General features: G+C 46.8%; 1 protein-coding gene across 1 annotated transcript in view; it reads left to right on the forward strand.

Moving 5' to 3' along the window:
* The first annotated feature begins 704 nt into the window (after nucleotides 1-704).
* Nucleotides 705-13,939, forward strand: part of ATP8B1 (ATPase phospholipid transporting 8B1) — a 115,983-nt gene continuing 102,748 nt past the window's right edge. Inside the window, exon 1 of the mRNA XM_020282115.2 lies at nucleotides 705-1,276. The gene's annotated coding sequence lies outside the window, so the exon portion shown is untranslated. The remainder of the gene's footprint in view (nucleotides 1,277-13,939) is intronic.

Below are 13,939 nucleotides of genomic sequence, written 5' to 3' on the forward strand. Positions count from 1 at the left end.
GGAAAGCCCCCCTGGCGCCCCAATCCGGGAGCCTTTGGGGCAAAGATGTGAGCCTGTAGGCGGCTGGGTATTTGTCTAGGATATCTCCCCTACTGCATTTTAAACAAACTGTTTGATTCTTCTTTGACATCCCTCCATTCTTACTCCAACAGCTCAGTCTATAGTAGATGAGCAGTAAAATATACAGAATGGCGAGCCAGAGGGTGGGAGGAGTACAACGTACGCATATACTGCCAGGGAGCGATTCACACGCCCAAACACCAGCCAGCAAAGATGCAAAATTTCCAGAAAAGTCCAGTTTCCAACTACACTGCGTGGCTCACGTGCTGCCCCTTAACGCCTTTCGACCCCAAACCCAAAAAACGTGGGAGAGATTAGACTCAGCAAAAAACCTGCTTGCTGCAGTTACAGGATAAGTTTCTCGAAGTTTTTAAATGCAGTCTCTTCCTTCACCGTCTGCAAGGCGAACCGTGACGCGCACTCGGTGACTGATCCCAAAACGTGACCTGGCATCAACAGGACACCGCTCCCCTTACCGAGGGAGTTCAGGTCCCGGGCGCGCCTTGGCCCCATCAGCTTTCCGGGCTGGCTCGGTCACCGACCCCGGACTGCAGCCAAGCCGGCGGAGGGCGGCGGGAAAGTGACGCGGGGCTGGTGGGGCGGGGTGGCGAGTGCGGCTCCCGGGGAGGCGGGAGAGCCGGGGGAGCCAAGAGCGGCCGCGGCTGCAGGGTCGCGGGCTGGGCGAGGCGAGGGGCGCGCTCGGGGCCCCGCCGAGGGTTCCTGCCCGCCTCCAGGGCGCACGGAGGGCGCGGAGCTGGACCTGGGCGGCGTCGGCGCGCTCTGGGGCTCGCTGTCCAGCTCCTCTCCGCCCCCGGGAGGGACAGACGGAAGGCAGACGGCCGGGCCCGCCCCCAGCCCCTGCCCCAGCCGCGCGCCGCGGCAGCAGCGGCAGCCGGAGGGAGACTGGAGGCACCTCCCCGGAGCTGAGAAACCAGTTTGGCCGGTTCCGCCAAGCGGAGAGAAAAGGGCGGCCGCAGAGGAAGGGCGCACGGACGCGGGGCGGGGGAGGGCGGGGAGCCATTGGCGAGCCGCGAGAGCCGGAGGAGCCGCCGCCAACTGGACACGCTTCCCGGGGCCCCTGGCCAGCCCCTGTGCGCCATGAAGCGCTAGCGCAGCGGCCAGGGCTCGGGCCGGGCGGCGGCGGCCAGGTGCGCAGCGAGCGCTCGGAGCGGCGCTCACCTGGCGGATGCCCCAGCAGGGGCCCAGAGGGCGCCAGGTAAGGAGGGGCGCGGCGCCGGGTCCCCAGATGTCCCCAACCCTGCGGGCCCCCTGGCCGCCCTGGGCCGGCGCACTCCGGGGATCAGGGATGCGGTGGCAGCAGCTGTCCGCGCCCTCGGACTCCCGAGCCCGCACGGGTGGGATTTGGGTGAGGGTGCTGGGAGCCTCCGCAGCCTCGAGGACGCTGAGGCACGGCTAGCCATGTGGGCAGCGCTGTTGAGAGGTCCTTGGGTTTCTCTCCTGCCCGAGGAGAGAACTCGCGGGAGGTGTTTGGGTTCCTCGCTCGTTTGCATCACACATGTCGGGGTTCATCTCCAAAGGTCAAGCCAGGCAGGGCTGGAGGCTTCTCGGGGAGTGCCGCCGGCTTCCCTGCGGTGGCCACCGCTCCCCCGTCCCCCGGGAGTCCCCAGGGGTTCCATTCTGCTGGGGTGCTCTTTAAGCCAGTGTGTGCGAAAACCACACGGGGACTAAACGTGCCTGGCCGCGGCGGCACCTGCATAGAGGGATGGCGGGCTGAGATCCGTCACTGCCCGCGCTGCAGCGGGTTCCCCTGTCCCCAGACATCGTCTGCGCGCTTTAATGAGGGATGAGGGGCGGTGATGGGGAAGAGGAGGACACTTTTTCCGGTGACTTGTAGGGTCGTGTCCGCCAGCTCCCGTGGCACTACCACAGGTCATCTCTGTCCCTCACCAATTTGATGCCCAGTACTGTCACCTTGCTGCGTGCAAGCAAGCGGAGGGGCAACTTGTTGCGGGAGTGAGTGTTGAGTGCTTTAACCCCCAATTTCTTTAACTCTCCTCCCCAACGTGAAAAAAATCTTGCAATGTCTCCAAGGGAGGTGTGGTCCCAGCCTGGAGGCTCCCAGCACAGATCCGTGACAGCTGTAGGGGGAGCGCCAGGGTGCAGGGAGGATGCAAAACGGGGGAGAGGGGCTGGCACGCAAAAGTAAAAGGGACCTGGGTCGCATTTTCGCCCAGTGAGTCCCCCTTCAAGCCCACCCGACCCCCTTGGCCTGCACGCGCGGCCCCGGGCGGGCTCCCAGCCTTCCCCGCAGCTCGGGCGCTGCCGAGTTCCCCTCCCGGAAACCGGCCGCCCTTTGGCTGAGAAAAGATTCGCTCCCATCTTCCTGGTTGCGTGGCCTTCAGAATTCTGCCCCCACCCCTGGGAAGTTAAACAAGACAATAGTGAAATAACTTGGAGACCACTGGGCACATGGGGCGTTCTGGGTGAAGGTTAAAAGGTTTCAGGAACAAAATCTAAAAAATGATGTGTGATAAAGTCCCCAGGGTTGGTGAATACAGGCGCATATAAAAAGGGGGAGACGGCACAGAATGTGAAGTAGAAGCTCTACTTTTCATGGTTTACGGAGTACGTTTGTGTTAGGCCTAAGATACCATTCATTAACTCTGGGCCTATTGTTGAAGGCCTTATTAAACCCCATTATAAAATGCATACACTGTGCAAAAGATGATTAATTGCTATTAGCTGATTACCTTCTGGGGGAGAAGTCATGCTTCCTTGCAATTACTCCTCTGAATTCTCTTGATGATTTTCATCATGTAGTGGAGGTTTCCTTGTTCTAATTTTGGGGAAGAAACTTTAATCACTTTGTTCAATTTGTCATTTTCCAGTGGTTGTAATTTGGTAATTTTTAGTGATTCTTTGTGTTGGTTATTACGGGGCATAAGAGACGCATGTGTTTTAAGACTGGGCAACACAAATGCCACCCGTGGGAGCCCAGGTGTGGCTACTTCCAGGCTTTCCTTTGGATTTAAGGAAAATACATAGCTGCATGCAGTTGTTACTACTTAGTGATAGGGCTGGGAGAGGTTTTGTGGTTTTCTGGTGGTTTTTTGTTTGTTTTTTAATGGAGGCTATAAAATAATGATTTGGTAAAGCAAATGGCTTAACAAAAAAGTGTTCAGGTAGAGGGCAAGTTCAGGACAGGTCCCATGTTTCACCTGGTGTTCAGTCTCCAGGATCTTAGAACTGATGGGTGCACTATCAAATATGGCTGTTGAATGGTTTCTTCCCTTTCTTATTACATCCTCTCATTTATTTTTCCCCTTTTCTTTCTCTTCCTTTGAAAGCAAGGAGTACTGGAAAACATATGGATTTAGATACCTACAGATGTCAGCTCTTTTACTAATTTTATAATCTTGGATGAATTTAAAAATTTTCTGGACCTCAGTTTGTTTGTGTTTGTGGATAGGAGGAATTATTATCAGCCTCTTTGGATTTGTGAGACAATTAAAATGAGAGAACATGTGAATGTCCCTTATATATAGTAGGTGTTTGAATGTTGTTTTCTTATTTTCTTTTTTAGAATGATATTTTTAAAAAAATAGTATGATGTCCAGGCATAGGTGTATTTTTAATATTTTATTGCCCTACAAGTTTAAGTTTCATTTTAGGTTTTCATAAGCGACATTCATGCAATGCAGGTGGTTCTTATAACTCATTGAGGAGAGATTTTCATTTGCTAGTTACCTTTGCTCTTTAATTGCAGTCGTTGTAAAAGAAGCCTATGCACTTATGAATGCAGGGAAACTTGCTTTTTAGGTACCAGAACAAGTTTTATTGGGTCCACTGTTGTCCCATATCACTAAAGAAAGATGCCTTTCTTAAGCACCTATTTTTAGAATTTGTGTACTTGCATCTAGATTAGTCTTCTGGGAATTTTTCTTTTTAGTGTCTTTAGATATTTAAAATGAGTTTTCAGGTCTGTTTGTTGGCATCATTCAATTAGATTAATTGTATTCATGCCTATAGGTCTTTTATTAGCAGAAGAGTGTTTTGTTTTGTTTTTTGTTTTGTTTTGAGACAGTCTCATTCTGTTGTGTTGGCTAGAGTGTAGTGGCATCATAACTGCTCACTGCAACCTCCAACTCCTGGGCTTAAGCAATTGTCTTGCCTCAGCCTCCCGAGTAGCTGGGACTACAGGTGTTCACCACCACACCTGGCTACCTTTTCTAATTTTTGTGGAGATGAGGCTTTTGCCCAGGCCAGTCTCAAACCGCTGAAATCAAACAATCCTCCCACCTCAGCTTCCCAAAGTGCTAGAATTATAGGCGTGAGCCACCATGCCCGGCCCAGAAGAGTGTTAATAACATAAGAAGATAGCTTATTTTCTTTGTTCTGTTACCCAAGTTATTTCTGAGTCCTCATCCCCATGCCCAGCTAAAAATAATACCCAAATATAAAATCTTTTGAATTCCTATGTCACTGAAGACTTGATATTATCAACAAGACTCTAGAAAGCATATATATGTGCATGTGTGTATATGTATATGCATCAGCCTTGTTTATCATCATTTTTACTCTTAGAAAACAAAGAACTTTTTATCTAAATCCTTAGGGACAGACTAGTACTTTTCCTGATACTTCTAAACGCATTGGACTTTTAAATAAATTGTCCCCAAAACCATCCACGGTGGGAGCTGTGTTTGGTAACTGATCCCTGTGAGCACAGTCCAGAGGCAGCAGGAAAGTAGAGGTTGCTGGCCTTGACCCCAGTTGGAATGCAGGCCTTGCTTTAACCTCAGGCAAGTTACAAATCTTTCTAGGCTTCAGTTTCCTCATCCATAAGTGGCATAATCATAGCACTACCTCACAACGTTGTGTGATGAGTTCCAAATGAGATCCTTCAAGTAGAGGGCTTAGCAGGAACTCTGTAAAAGGTAGTCATTGTTGTTGCTATCACTCCGTACATATTCACTCATGCAGCCATTGCCTTCCTCCTGGGCTCTGCTGGAAACGGGAATCGTCCTGCGTGTTAGTATTTACTTAGCAAACGTTGGTGCCCGTTTGCACCGGCCACTGGTTCCCCAGAGTAGGGTGGTGTTCCAAACCTCCAAATTCACACTATTGTGGAGCGCAGGTGGCTCAGAGGACCAGGGTGCTAGGTGACCTCTTACCTGGCTGTCCCCTCACCTGGTGCTACCTCTTCCTGCGCACTGGGAGGCCCTGGACACACTGAACACTCCTGTGCCTTTTTCACCCCTCAGTTCAGTCGGTCTTTCCTCATCCTCCATACTCCTGTTTTGTTTTTAATTATGATTCTGTTCAAAACATGGGAGTTTCTGGACCTGTGGGCCTTTCAAAAGGATCTCAGTGTGTTTTTTTTTGTTTTTTGTTTTTTTGTTTTTTTTTTTTTTTTTGGGACAGAGTCTCGCTTTGTTGCCCAGGCTAGAGTGAGTGCCGTGGCATCAGCCTAGCTCACAGCAACCTCAAACTCCTGGGCTCAAGCAATCCTGCTGCCTCAGCCTCCCAAGTAGCTGGGACTACAGGTATATGCCACCATGCCCGGCTAATTTTTTTTAAATATATATATTAGTTGGCCAATTTCTTTCTATTTATAGTAGAGACGGGGTCTCGCTCTTGCTCAGGCTGGTTTCGAACTCTTGACCTCTAGCAATCCGCCCGCCTTGGCCTCCCAGAGTGCTAGGATTACAGGCATGAGCCACCACGCCCGGCCCTCAGTGTGGTTTTCTTAGTTGTGGAGCCTGAGAAAGGTATTGCTACCGACAGAAGCTGAATGCAACCCATTCATTTATCCATCTTCAAGCCATGCTGGGGGAGATTATTTCTCTGCTTCACAGAAGCCTAGGAAGTTCACAGAGGACCCCAGTTGGGATTTTTCTTCCTTGGTAAAAAAAAAAATAGATTCGGCTTTTTCTCTTGCTCTGCTGTGGACATTGGCCCGGCGGCATGGAGGACAGCCCAGGCCACTTTCAGCTCTGCAGGAAGGTCTGCGTTCATTTTCAGCCTCTAAGACTGGTGGGTTTGCATTTAATGGGTGAGAGGTGGGAAGCTGTGGAGGGGCGCCCTGGGGAGAGGGTCACCCCAGTTCCAGGGCACCCTTCAGTGGTGAGGGCCACCCCCCACCCCCAGCAATGCAGAGAAGCCAGGCACTTCTGCACTGTGTACCTGCATAGCCTGACCTTTGGCTAGTAGCTTCGGTCTTTATTTACAGGGCTGTCATTTATGGCTTTGTTTCTTTGCCGAGTGGCTTTTGTTTCACCAGAGTTGAGGTTTGTTTGATTTAGGATAGGTGGTGTTTGAAATCAGTTTTCTAGCCTTTACTTGAGTTAAGCTAGTAAATCCTCTTTGGAACCCCTCAGCTACCAAACACTGCCCTCACATGGTATCCCAACATACATACCTGCTGTTTAGAGAAGTTTCTATGCGTTGGATGCACTATTTATTTCATAAAGTATAGTGTGCCTTGTACACAAATCTTTATCTTCTTGGAACTCAGCGAACTACAGAGACGATCGTGAATCTCTGTGTATGTCTGTAAATCCAGCAGGAACACTTAACATTGTCTACAAGAAAACAGATAACCGTTTGACTTGGGTGGTTTAACTATTCACTCACGTGGAGAGACGGTTCGGGTTTTATACATTTTATGCTGGAAAATGACAGCCCTGTCTTTTAGAAAATTTTATTTTAATTTATTTTTGACAGCCCTATCTTTATGTTAGAAAATAAATATGAGTCCTCTAAATCAATCGCTGCCAGCTGCTGTATTAACCTCCAGGATTTTTGATACAACAAGGAAATGAAGTATATGGGTTTCATCAGACTACAGAGATTGCGAGAATTAAGGGAAAATCATCTCTGCTCTGTTTTGGGTACCTAAGTACAACTTTGGAGGGCGGGGGTTCCTCATGACCCACCTTCTTAGTGCAGGAGTTTATTTGATGGGTGTTTTGTTAAAAATGTGATAAAATATGCATAACATAAAACTTGCCATTTTAACCACCTTTAAATGTGCAATTCAGTAGCATTGAGCATGATGACACTGTTGTGCAACCATCACCATTATCCATCTCTAGGATTTTCTCATTATCCCAAACAAACCCTGTATTGATTAAACAGTAACTTGTCATTTCTCCCTATTCCGCAGCCCCCGGTAATCTTTATTCTGCTGTCTCTGAGTTTGACTGTTCTAAGGTACCTCATGTTAAGTGAAATCATGCAATATTCATCTTTTTAGGACTGGCTTATTTCACTTAGCATAATGCCCTCAAGGTTCACGTGTGTTGTAGCATGTATCAGAATTCCTTCCTTTTTAAGGCTGAATAATATTCCGTTGTTGTACATATGCACCACATTTTGTTTATCCATTTACCCGTGGATGCACATTCCAGTTGGGGCCCCCTCTGGCTTTGTGAATAATGCTGCTATGGACCTGGGCATGCAGGTGTCTATTCATGTGAGTTTTGAGCTCTTATTCAGTTTGGTAAAATGTATCTTGCATAAATTAGGCGGGCAGGACCATGCATTGAATACCATGACTTACTCCAAAACAGCTTGGAGACAAGAATGCAGGCGATGGCAGGGAGAATGGTTGTGTAGATGACACATGAGAGCCACATGCTCTCCCTTTCACTGGCAGTTGCATGGACCGAGCCGGTGGTCATTTGTCCTGCCATCACCCTACTGGCCCATGCTGCAGTTGCACTGCCCTGTGCTATGGTGGGTGTAAAAGCTCAGGAGACCAGCCCTCCCCCTGTCTGGCGGTCTCTGCAGACCAGAACTGCCTTCTAAAGATGCCATTCCATAATAGAGCAAAAAATCCTTAACTTTCTTCCAGAATTGATTTGAATTAAAAAAAAAAAAAGTTGGAAAGAGGAGAGGGTTAGAATGTGAGAAAAACTGACATCTAAATATTTCAAACATTGAATACTTAAATGTCAGATTGTTTTCCCCCTTAGGGTAGAATCAAAAGTAGCTCCAAGGCAAAAGGTCAGTTGCACAGTGTAGTATGGCAGAGTTATCAGATGTTGCATCTCTATAGCGATCTGCTTATACCTGTCGCAGTGTGAAAGCCAGAGCCTTTATGTAGTGATTAGATGTCAGACTAACTATAAACATCTTAATCTATAGTTTCTAGAAGAATAGTAGAATCTCATGAGTTTATACTCATACTATGCCCTGCAAATTAGCCAAATTAGAACTCTCATGTTTAAAAAGCAGGTTTTATTTTTTTTAAGTTAAAAAAAATCACCAAAATTCATCCACAAACACTGCCATCCCTGGGTGTCTTTCCACTTTTCTATCTCATGCCAACTACAGATGCCACAAAACGGATACTGAGAGCAAGGTGGCTAATCTTGGAGATTTGATGCTTTGTCTACCTCAACTTGATGGAGATCATTTAGGGTTTTGTCATCAGTCTTATGCGTCCCCTCCCCCTCTTATAACGTAGAGAACTGGGGTGAAAATCCTTAGGTCAATTTGAGCCCCTCAGGCTGTGAGTGGGGCCGAGAGTAGCAGCTAACATGTCCTGGATCTTTGAGGTCACTGGGACCAAGGAATGGAAGGGCAAGGGGGCAAGTTGCAGTTGTAGATAGAGCGGTTGGTAGAGTCTTCTTGAGAAGGTGACCTTTGAGCAAGGGCTCAGGAGGAGAGGGCAGCTCAGAAAGTTCTGGAGAAAGAGTGTCCCAAGCAGAGGGACAGATAACTGGGTGCAGAGGCCCTAAGGCGAGAGTGCTGGGCTTTGGCTGGCTATTCCCCAGTAAGTCAGTGGGGAAGGGAGGGGACAGGGGACGATGAGAGCAGAGAAGTGTAGCACAGCCAGGTCTTATGGGGCTTCCAGACTGTGCAAGGACTTTGGCTCTGACTTTGTGTGAGAAGGGGGGGTCAGCACAGGACATGGCTCCTTAGAGTGGCGTGATGTGACTTGGGTCCTTCTGGTTGCCATGAGATGACCAGGCCTGGCGGAGGCTCCTAGCAGGGAGAGCAGGCAGGAGGCTTAGCCAGGCAAGCTATGGTGGAAGTTTCCCCAGGGTGGGTAGCTGTGGGGCTGAGATGTCAGATTCTGAAGAGAGAATGGGAGTGGATAGGCACATAGACTTAGATGTGACTTTTATTTTGATAGACCGTAAAGGCAACAGGACTGCTGGGCAGATTGTATATGGGTGGGTGGGTGTATGAGTATGTGGGGGGAGGAGAAAGAGAAGAGCCTGAGATAATTTTCTTGGCAGAACCTGGGTTTCAAATGGAGATCTGGGTTCAGAATGCTGTAAATTCACGGGCTGTGTTCAGATCACTTACGATAGGTTATGAAGAGGCTCTTGAGAAACACACATGCCTTATAAGGCCTTGCTTCAGAGCACTTGACTGTGTTTACCAGTGTTTCTTCCTACTTTGGTGGTGGTGGTGGGGTTGTTGGAAGAAGGAAATGGCTTTTTAGGAAGCTGAGGCCTTTTTTTTTTTTTTTTTTTTAATTGGCAGAAGGATGCGATGTAATTCACTGGCCGCCCGGCTCCCTCCGCAACCTTTCTGGTCCTTGTCTGATTGGGAGGACAAGTTCTTCCCAGCCCTGCCCCATCTCCACGCATACTACTTTTTGTTTTTAACCACTTTACCGAGATGTAATTAATGTACCATACAATTCATCCTTTTACAGAATACAATTCAGTGGGTTTTAATGTATTTACAGAACCATGTAACCATTATTAAAAACCTTTTCATGGCTCCAGAAAGAAGTCCTGTAACCTTTAGCTGTTTCTCATTTATTTCCTTGTCCCCAAAGGTCCTGGCAAACTCTAATCTTTCTGTCTCTATGGTTTGCCCGTTCTGGACATTCCATGTGAATGCAATCACACAGTACATGCTCTTTGGTGATCTACTCTTTGCACTTAGCAGAATGCTTTCAAGGTTCATCCGCATTGTAGCATTTGTCAATACTTAATTTCTTTATGTTGCCGAATACACTTGTTGCTTTTGCACATGATGCATTCTTGAAAAAAGCACAGGAAATGCCAATGTGTGCTAGTTGCAAATACATGGACTTACCTGTTACAAAGGGATGGTTTGTGCCCAGAGTTAAAAAATGTGTGTGTGTGTGTGTTTCTCTGGGTGTGTGTGCGTGCGTTTGTTCATCTGCACAATTGAATACAAAGTCCATGCTGACTCTAAAGATGAGGGGCTTTCTGGTAGCCTAATGATTTTCTTTCGTTTAGTGGTTCAACAATTACTCATGAAATACTACTACATTCCAGGACAGGTGCCAGGTGCTGGTGGTAAATTGAGGATGGACAGAACAGACGTGGCCTTGGCCTTCCCCGCATGGAGCTTACAGGGTTGTTGGAGGTGGGGTGAGAGGAATAGACATTAAATAAAATATTGAACAAAAGACACGTGAAACAAATTGATATTAGATTACAATGTACAATAAGGATCTTAAAGGAAAATGAGATATTCCTGAGAGGATGAGGGTCTACGTTAAAATGGCCTGAGAGGACCCCAAATATCCATTGACAGATCAATGAATAAATGAAAGGTGGATTCCATTGTATCCATACAATGGAATATTTTTCAGCCCTAAAAAGGAATTGTAATACATGCTACATGAAGGAAACTGAAGACATTTTGCTAAATAAGCCAGATACAAAAAGATAAGCATTGTACGATTCTACTTACATGAAGTATCCATGATAGTCAAATTCGTAGAGACAGAAAGTTGAACCAGGGATTACCAGAGAGGGTAGGGTCAGGGGATGGGAGTTATTATTGAATGGTACTGAATTTCAGTTTGGTATGATGAACAATTTCTGGAGATGGGTGGTGGTGGTTGTACAACCATGTGAATCCACTCAATGTCACTGAACTATACACTTGAAACATTGTTAAAATGGTAAATTTTATGTTTTGTATATTTTACTACAATTTTTAAAAACTGGCCCATAAGGGGTAGGGGCGTGGTGGCTCACACCTATAATCCTAGCACTCTGGTAGGCCAAGGTGGGAGGATCGTTCAAGGTCAGGAGTTCGAGACCAGCCTGAGCAATAGTAAGACCCCATCTCTACTATAAATGGAAAGAAATTAATTGGCCAACTAAAAACATATATATAGAAAAAATTAGCCAGGCATGGTGGTGCATGCCTGTAGTCCCAGCTACTCGGGAGGTTGAGGCAGAAGGATTGCTTGAGCCTAGGAGTTTGAGGTTGCTGTGAGCTAGGCTGATACCACGGCACTCTAGCTTGGGCAACAGAGTGAGACTCTAACTCAAATAATAAATGGCCCATGAGAATCTCTCAGAGGAGGTTGTGGTTGAGACCTGAAGGGTGAGAAGACAGCAAGCAGTCAGGGAAGGAGTGGGCCAGTCAATGGGAACAGCATGTGCAAAGGCCCTGAGGTGGGCGAGAGCTGAGTGCTGTGTTCTAGATTCCAAGAGAGGCCAGAACAGCAGAGGAGACATGATGCTAGGGCTGAGAAGCATGGGATGAGTGAGGTAGGCACCAAGCTGTAGAGAACCTAACAGGAAGCCATTGACATTTTTGTAAACAGTGGAAGTGATGTGATTTGATTTCTGGTTTCAGTTGATAATCCAGAGTACAATATGGATAATGGGTTGGGTGCCCACAAGAGGATGGGGGCTTGGGCCAGGGTGACAGTGGGGATGAGGAGAAGTGGAGGGCAGGAGTGCACTGCAGGAAGGGAATCTTGGTCTTGATGAGTTTGATTGAAGGACCTAAAAGAATAGAAGTGTGGATGATTCTCAGATTTCATCTCAGCAACTAAAGATAATGGTGTCACTGAAACAGTAGGTTTAGTCGATGAAGAACTTAGCTTTGGTCGTGTTTAGTTCAAGTTGCTGGGGCAGCTGGGCTTGGCCAGAGGTCAAGCTTTGGTAGATTAGAAGTCTGGGCTGTAGACACATAACTTTGGGCCCAGATTGCCAGTATGGAGTTGGGTTTGAGGAGTTCCCTGGGGACACTGGAAAAACTTATGAAACCAATACTTTGTATCGTTGGTGTCAACCTTTTAGTTTTGATTAATTTTTGTGAAATAATATATTTACTTCATGAGCAAAAAAGTAGGTCAATTTGAGCAAAAGAGCACTTGTGCAAATGCACAAGCCCTGCTTTGTGGACAGAGATCAAGGGGGTGGTGATGCAGGGTTGTCTAGTAGACAGGACCACCATACGTGGCTCTAAGTGTTTCTCAGATGCAGGAAGGAGCCACTTTGTCATGGGAACTTACTAAAGTCAAGGAATTTCTCATGGCAAATACAAGAGTTATTTAAATTGGCTTGTGTGGCCTGACCTAAAAGCCAAATCACTGTCCACTAATGTTTATGGGGTGATATGACAAAACAGCACTGTTTGCGAAGTACTGTACTTCCACATGTCGCGTAACACTTACCCACCCAGGCCTGTGGTGTATGAATTCACTGGTCTCTTTTTGCAAGCACAGGAACCATAGCTTGCCTGAGGTTTCAGAATTAGGAATTGACAAAACCAGAAATTGCACTCGGGTTTCTAGACTTCCAAGGTGGGGGTTCTTTCCACAGGACCTCACAGCTGAAGGCTGGAAAACTGGTCCAAATGAGCAGAGACAGGGTTGCCAGATTTAGTAGATGAAAGTGCAGGCTACACAGTTCAATTTGAATCTTGGATAAACAATGAATAATTTTTTTTTTTTTTTTTTTAGTATAAGTATGTCCTATGTGGTATTTGGAACTGATTTATTTTAAAAATTGTGATGTTTATCTAAAAGTCAAATTTAACTGCATGTCCTGTATTTTATCTGGCAACTCCACCCAGAAATGTTCTTTTAGAACACAAAAGTGTCTGAAATTTGGGGACTCTGTGTATATTCAAGCTCCTCATAAAAACTCTTGGGTCTTCCAAGCATTTTGTTTTATTTGGGGGAGGGCGTGAGAGGACAATTGATGTCTCCCTTTCCCTCCTCCCCCCTTTTTTAAAATGGCTGTGTTGTGATGTTTTCTAGTCTTGAATGAATATCTGTGATTTGTGTAAACAGCAGCCCAGAGTGGGGCAGCAGGCCTCAGGCAGGCTCAGGGGATGTCCCCTCTGGTGAGTCTTGTTTGACCTTGGCTATGACATCAGTTCTTTACATTTTTAGATCAATTCATAGTTCTAAAATCTTCTCCTTTGGAGGTTGGCAGGACAGGCATTAGCCGCATGGAACAGAGGAGAGACCCAGGGGGAAGCAGGGTTTGTGGGTGTGGGCAGGGGCAGTAACCAGGTTAGGACACTCTCTTCCTCTCAGTTCAGGGGTTAGCAGTTACTTTTTTCTAAGCTCAAGATTCTTCATGCTTCACTTGATGGACCTGATGTTTTATAGGATTACCTTACCATTGCAATCTCCTAACTCTCCCTGGTCTCATTTGTCCTAAGTTTTCCATTTTTCATATGTATAGGTTGTAAAATAATTTCAAGCATTGTGGGTTTAGATGACAATGAAACATAATGCATTTCTGATAGGTTCTGTTTGGTTCATTCCATATTCACTTTTATTTTTTTATTTTTATTTTTTTGAGACAGAGTCTCACTCTGTTGCCTGGGCTAGAGTGCCATGGTGTCAGCCTAGCTTACAACAACCTCAAACTCCTGGGCTAAAGCAATCCTTCTGCCTCAGCCTCCCATGTAGCTGGGACTACAGGCATGCGCCACCATGCCCGGTATATTTTTAGTTGTCTGTATACTTTCTTTCTATTTTTAGTAGAAATGAGATCTTGCCCTTGCTGGTCTCAAACTCCTGATCTCAAGCAATCCTCCCGCCTCAGCCTCCCAGAATGCTAGGATTACAAGCGTGAGCCACCGCGCCTGGCCTCATATTCACTTTTATACAGTACTGTTATGTCTACACAGTGGGTACTGTAGATCCTTTGAGAAGGTT

The sequence above is a fragment of the Microcebus murinus genome, chromosome 17, assembly GCF_040939455.1.
Source record: "Microcebus murinus isolate Inina chromosome 17, M.murinus_Inina_mat1.0, whole genome shotgun sequence".
Lineage (NCBI taxonomy): Eukaryota > Metazoa > Chordata > Mammalia > Primates > Cheirogaleidae > Microcebus > Microcebus murinus.